Below are 6,992 nucleotides of genomic sequence, written 5' to 3' on the forward strand. Positions count from 1 at the left end.
TCATCATCATCATCACTGTCTCAACTCGTTACAAAATATGGCCAAAGCTTAGGAACTGAATATATAGCGTCCCTTTTCCTTCATGAGAAGGCTAACATAAAAAGAAATTAGTAAAAAGGAATTATACCTGATAAAGAGGAAGACTTAACTTTTTAATTTAATTTTGGCGAAGCGGCCATTATTTGTAATAATGTTACACGGACAAGAGTGGGCGTGTCCTTCCGAAATTGGCGAAGCCCGCTAAATTTGAGCTTCTGCCTGTAGTATATGTATATGATAATAATAATAATAATAATAATAATAATAATAATAATAACTTTTAAATTTTTACAAGCAATTTACGGACACGACCTAACACGCAAGTACATTCTCACTTACAACAACAATAACGCACATTATTTATGCAGTCGTCTCATATCTAGTAAGACGAAAGTGCGCATGTGAGGTAGACGGGAATGGCGCAGTTTGTGTGCAGGGTTTTTGGGGGGGGCGGCGTGTGTTTCCGATGTGCTGTTGATTAATATATGTGGATGCAAGCTGTGACTAAATGATGTCTGTGTTTTCAATATAGGGAGTTAATCTGCTTTTCAGGAGTTTAAATGTGACATTTGAACAGAGAAAGAGAGAGAGAGAATGACATTGGAACAGAGAGAAAGAGATTAGGTGAATATAAAAAGGAAAAGAGAGAAGAATTTGAACAGAGAGAGAAAGTACTTGAATAGAAAAAGGAGGAGAGAGAGAGAGAGAGAGAGAGAGAGAGAGAGAGGATAGAGGAGATGAGAAGAGAGATTGAAGACGAGAGAAGAAGACATTGGAAAAGAGGGAGAGATTAGTTGAATATAAAAAAGAAAAGAAGAGAAAAGAGAAAAGCACTTGAAACTGAGAGGAGAGAGAGAGAGAGAAGAGAACTAGGGGAGTGAGAGAGAGAGAGAGAGAGAGAGAGAGAGAGAGAGAGAGAGAGAGAGAAGAGCTGAAAGTTAAGTGGGACCACTTAACTGAATTAGTCAGAGCATTTAAACACCGTCCTCTCAGCGTCGGTGGGAAGCTGCCCAGCTTATTCCCCATCATTAAAACAAAGCGGTGCATTATGGGAGGACATTCTTCGACGACACGAACGTTCGCTCGATAATTAAGGGGGGAGATTAGCGAGTGAATACCACACTCTTTATTCCTGGATGATGGAGGGGCTTTTTCTAAGCTTACGTCGGTGCCGAGTGTGTTTTCAGATGTAGTCCCTCCCGTTTTAAAGAGATTTTTGATAGCTTATGGTATCTGTTTACAAGCGATTTTATATAGATTTTGGAACGCGTATGTTACGTGTTTTCAAGCAATGTTAAATATATTTTGAAAGCATATATTACGCGTTTTGAAATATTTTAAATCGATTTTTGAACGCGTATGTTAACGTGTCTTCAAGCGATTTCATATAGATTTTTGAACGCGTATGTTACATGTTTTCAAGCGATGTTACATAGATTTTGAAAGCATTTATTAAGCGTTTTGATACTCTTTTAAATAGATTTCTGAACGCGTATGTTACGTGTCTTCAAGCGATTTCATATAGATTTGTGAACGCGTATGTTACGTGTTTTCAAGCGATGTTACATAGATTTTGAAAGGATTTATTGTGTTTTCAAGCGATTTTATATGGATTTTGAATGCGTATGTTACGTGTTTTTAAGTGATGTTACATAGATTTTGGAAGGATTTATTACGCGTTTTGATACTATATTTTAAATAGATTTTTGAACGCGTATGTTACGTGTCTTCAAGTGATTTCATATAGATTTTTGAACGCCTATGTTACGTGTTTTCAAGCGATGTTACATAGATTTTGAAAGCATATATTATATACGCGTTTTGATACTCTTTTAAATAGATTTTTGAACGCGTATGTTACGTGTTTTCAAGTTGTTACATAGGTTTTGAAAGGATTTATTACGCTTTTTTGATGCTATATTAAATAGATTTTTGAACACGTATGTTACGTGTCTTCAAGCGATTTTATATGGATTTTTGAACGCATATGTTACGTGTTTTAAAGCGATGTTACATAGATTTTGAAAGCATATATCACAGGTTTTGATACTCTTTTAAATAGATTTTTGAACGTGTATGCTACATGTCTTCAAGCGATTTTATATAGATTCTTGAACTCGTATATTACGTGTTTTGATACTATTTCATATAAATTTTTTGAACGCGTATGTTACGTGTTTTTGAAACTATTTTAAGAAAATTTTTGAACGCGTATGTTACGGGTTTTCAAGCGACTTTAATAGATATTTTCAACGGCGTATGTTACGTGTTTTGATACTATTTTAAGAGATTTTTGTATGGGTATGTTACGCGTTCTCAAGCGATTTTAAATAGATATTTCAACGCATATGTTACGTGTTTTGATACTATTTTAAGTGATTTTGGAACGCGTATGTTACGTGTTCTCAAACACGACGATTCTCGTCTGCTGCTATATTTGTGACTGTATGACGTTTTATTCGAAAAGAGGCGCACACCATTATTCGAATGAATTTGAGCCCATAACTGCAAGTGATATTCGAAAAAGCATAGATCATTCCGACTACTTTATGACAACTACAAAAAATCAAACACTCCTGATAGTTGATAGTGTTCATATATATCTTTTTCAAAGGCAATCGAAAATGATTTCCAATCATCGTTTACTGACAAAATACAAATTACGCATTTTAAAATCTTTACGAAGGGTTGCTACTCTCAGGGCTCACCCCCTACCCCCTCCCCCTTTGCAAATCATTTTTGTTTAAGGATTACATTGTTAGTTATTTATTTCCCATAAGTATTATTATATATTATTTATTCATATTGTATTATTTTTTATACTATATAAATTAATCCAAATCAATAAATAATTTATATATCATATATGAATTATATATATATATAATATATATATATATATATATATCTAATATAATTGATATTACAACTTTGAATATCTTTAATAAAAATCAACTAACTAATAAGAAATCAATCAATAAATAATTGTATTATATAATAAATTTAAATAATTAATCAATTTACCTAACTGTATTACATAATAAATTTAACTGATTAAATAATTAATTACTTTTAACTAATTGTATTAAATTATAACTAATTAATTAATCAATTTAACTCATCCTAATATATAAATTTAACTAATTAATTACTTATTCAATTTAATTGTATTATATAATGAATTTAAATAATTAATTAATGAATCAATCAGTTAATTTAACTAACTGTATTATATTATAAATTCAATTAATCAATCAGTCGAACTAACTGTATTATATAATAAATTTCTTAATTAGTTAATCTAACTAACTGTAATTAATTAGTTCAATTCATTATATAATACAGTTAGATTAACTAATTAAGTAAATTTATTATATAATACAGTTAGTTCATTTGATTGATTAATTAACTGAATTTATTATATTTATATAATACAGTTAGTTAAATTAAGAGATTGATTCATTAATTAATTAGTTCAATTTATTAAATAATACACTTAAATTGATTCATTAATTAATTAGTTCAATTTATTATATAATAGTGACTTAATTAATCAGTCATGACTGAGAGACGTGACGTGACTCACGCGTGCATCCGGGTGGTTCGTCACTGTTGTCGGAGCAGTCCTGCTGACCGTCGCAGTACCGGTCCAGACTGACGCACTGGCGGTTCCTGCACGGGAAGTCCGTCACGGTGCACGCCCCGTACGAAGCTTGCACGCCCATGCTCGTCCATAGGGTTAGCCACAGCCACCACACCCACTGCAATGACACAGAGACAGAATTAGGCGCTAAGTAGTTTTGTCAGGGATTTTATACATACGTATACATTGTATATACATATATTATACATATAAATAGATAGGTAATGTATAATATATATATATATATAATCGATAGTATTTATATATATTACTAATATATATATATATATATATATATATATATATATATATATATATATATAACAGTATGTATTAATATAACCTTGTAAATATACAAACAGCTTCTTCCAGCTTCTGACGAAATTAATAACAACCCAAAAATTAAGATAATATAAATATGTATATACATATATATATATATATATATATATATATATATATATAGTATATATACGTATACATTGTATATACATATATTATACATTAATAGATAGGATATATATATATTATATATATATATATATATATATATATATATCGATAGGTATTTCTATATATATATATATATATATATATATACATATATATATATATAGATATATATTATATACACCAGTATGTATTAATATAACCTTGTAAAATATACCCAAACAGCTTCTTCCAGCTTCTTGACGAAATTAATAAACAACCCGCAAAAATTAAGATAATATAATATATAGATATATATATATATATATATATTATATATTATTTTTTTATGTTAATTTTCGTACAAAACTGGCAGAAGTCTCTCATAATCTATAGAGAATTTTTTTTTTTTTTTTACAAATTTCAAATTAAATTTGTAATCTAATAGAGAAATTTTTTATAAACCTCAAATTAAAATTTTAAAAGTATCAAATAAAACAACTTGTTAATTCATTTGACTTGCATGTTGGCAAACCCATGAAAAATACGAAATCATTTCAATTCACTTAAGCGACCAAATTAAGAGCTTAATTACGGTGAAAGGACCAGGCTAGCCCTTCTCCCAAAGGTAGCGTGACAAAAAATTAATAGATCCGCTGTGGAATTAATTTTTGGCCTTAACTTGAATTTGATTTACTTTATGTAAGGCTCCTGGTTTTTGTTTAAATTTTGATCACTTTAAATGGGATTACATTAATTTTTTATGAGCACTGTAGTCTTTCCAGTTAATGTCTAAGTTGCATATAAAATGCTGTATTTGTAATGTGTGGATTGTTTTTGTTTTATATGCGATTATGTAACTTTGACTGTTTAGTATGTATATATATATATATATATATATATATATATATATATATATATATATATACTATATATATATATATATATATATATATATATATATATATATATAGTATATATATATATATATATATATATATATATATATATAGTAGTGATATATATATAGATATATATATATATATATATATATATATATGTATGCACACACATATAAACACATACATACATACATACATACTATACATACATACATACATAAACATATAATATACATAATTATATTTATATATACATTTATATTTATATAATACATAAGATACAATAATGTACTACATGAGCATCGTACACTTGCAGATTTATGTATAATTATACTCCGCAAATAACAGGTGCCTTCAAATATGTACAAGCATCAATACATTTATACATGACTTTATGTATCCATACATAAAAGAATGATTTGCGTGATAATTTTCCTGTGTGTGTGTGTTGGCGCGCGCGCGCACAAGCACACACACACACACACACACACACAAAACAGAACCTTGACACACTAGATACTAGGGACCCACCACTATCTTTCTGAAAAAAAAAAATAGTGAGTGTGTATGTTCTTCGACACACACACACACACACACACACACACACACAAGCAAGAACCTTGACACACTTCATACAAGGGACCCACCACTACTATCTTTCAGAAAAAAAAAAAAAAAAAATTGCTCGAATATACCTATCCAACATCTCGGTTTAGATGGCGTCCCTGGCGTATCATTACCCTGTTCGCTCCAAGTGGCATTAAAAGAGAGAGAGAGAGAGAGAGAGAGAGAGAGAGAGAGAGAGAGAGAGAGAGAGAGAGAGAGAGAGAGAGGCTTGCTGTGAAAAATTTCCGTCAAGAGGACAGTTTTCTGTCAAGTATTCCTTTCTTTGTAATATTATAAATTTTTCGGAGAGAGAGAGAGAGAGAGAGAGAGAGAGAGAGAGAGAGAGAGAGAGAGAGAGAGAGAGAGAGAGAGCGTTTAAAGTGGTGTTTGTTATTTTCGGTCGGTACAGTTTATAATCAGGTTGTGACCCTGTTTCAGAATTGTCCTTTTAATTTCTTTGTAGTTATATTTCCCAAACTATAATATTTTTACTTATTTAAACGCACAATGTTTGGATGTTTTGATCGTTTCTACGTAGATGTTTGCTGACATTTTCGTGCGTTTACAATATTTCCCATGTTTGTAGAGTGGATGGTAGGAACTGTAAAAGTTATGTTCGCTTTTCAGTAATACAAACAAGCTTTAATATAATCTTTATCAGAGGGTTCATACTGCATTTCAATACGTCTCTTAAGTCTTCTCTACTGAACGTTTCCAACTTAAAAAGAAATATCTTCATCGTCAATTTAGGTCTTAGCGATTGGCTTTTGGCCTAAATTCTCTATTCTATTTTAATCCGTATGTGGAACACCCTAATATTATTCTCCTTGCATTTAAATGTATTTTTCATCTATTTGTTAATTTATTCATTTTTTTTTCTTTTTTAATAAGTGTGGTCTGTGCTTTATGTGCTTCCCTTTACCTCCCCTTACTTCTTCCTAATGAACACCGTAATATTCTTTGGAAGTTTGAATTCTAAGTTAGTGGCTCCCTGTGGTGGCTTTGTTCCATATGGATAGGTTTCGTCTTCTGAATAATAATAATAATAATAATAATAATAATAATAATAATAATAATAATGTATTTCAAGTCAGTGGCCCCTGTGGTGGGCTTGTTCCATACGAATAGGTTGAATAATAATAATAATAATAATATAATAATAATAATAATAATAATAATAATAATAATAATAATAATAATGTATGCATGTACTTCAATTTCTTTTTTATTTACCTGCGATCCACCTGCGCTAATCAAGAGAGAAAGAGAATGAGAGCGCCACTTGAATCTGTCACCTTTATGCAGTGTGAAGAAATCAGGTGGGCTGGGTTTGTTGTGGGGAGGGGGGGGGGGGGTGGTCACTCTCTCCTGCT

At 30.4% G+C, this 6,992-nt stretch overlaps 1 pseudogene; it reads right to left on the minus strand.

The window, feature by feature from the left end:
* LOC135203807 (uncharacterized) overlaps positions 1-6,992 on the minus strand; it is a 27,937-nt pseudogene that overhangs the window by 8,533 nt on the left and 12,412 nt on the right.

This window comes from Macrobrachium nipponense, chromosome 36 (assembly GCF_015104395.2).
Source record: "Macrobrachium nipponense isolate FS-2020 chromosome 36, ASM1510439v2, whole genome shotgun sequence".
Taxonomy (NCBI): domain Eukaryota; kingdom Metazoa; phylum Arthropoda; class Malacostraca; order Decapoda; family Palaemonidae; genus Macrobrachium; species Macrobrachium nipponense.